Source organism: Staurois parvus, unplaced genomic scaffold (assembly GCF_062004578.1).
Source record: "Staurois parvus isolate SC_StPar_1 unplaced genomic scaffold, SC_StPar_1.0 ptg001943l, whole genome shotgun sequence".
Lineage (NCBI taxonomy): Eukaryota > Metazoa > Chordata > Amphibia > Anura > Ranidae > Staurois > Staurois parvus.
In genome coordinates, this window is record NW_028319739.1 from 104,790 (window position 1) to 105,254 (window position 465).

Genomic DNA, 465 nt, shown 5'->3' on the forward strand with positions numbered 1-465 from the left:
TCACTAGAGGCCGCGCTGCCTTATAGACTAATAATCTTCGGGAAAATGGCGTCTCAATGAAATACAGCATGTGACCTACAGAAAAATGGCGGCATGAGACCGCGTGTCTCATTCCTGTCACAGACACACTACTTCCACAGGACACGTGACGAAGTTCCCCTTCGGCTCACTTCCACTGAGAAATACTCCACCACTAGAGGCCGCGCTGCCATGAGGAAGTGATCCTCGAGAAAATGGCGTCCTCAACAGCCAAAACCTCTTTAGCAGCAGTTGGGCTACAAAAACATGGCGGCCGAAAGGACGTGTTGCATTGCCATTCTCACAGACACGCCCCTTTGACAAACATTCGTGATTAAATGTAGATTCCACCAAAAAACTAGCCCTACATAGACCTAAAGCTGGCGCCAAGCTAGCTCTAGGTAGACATACATTCAACGCACATCCTGCGCCGGTGTAGCGGCAAGA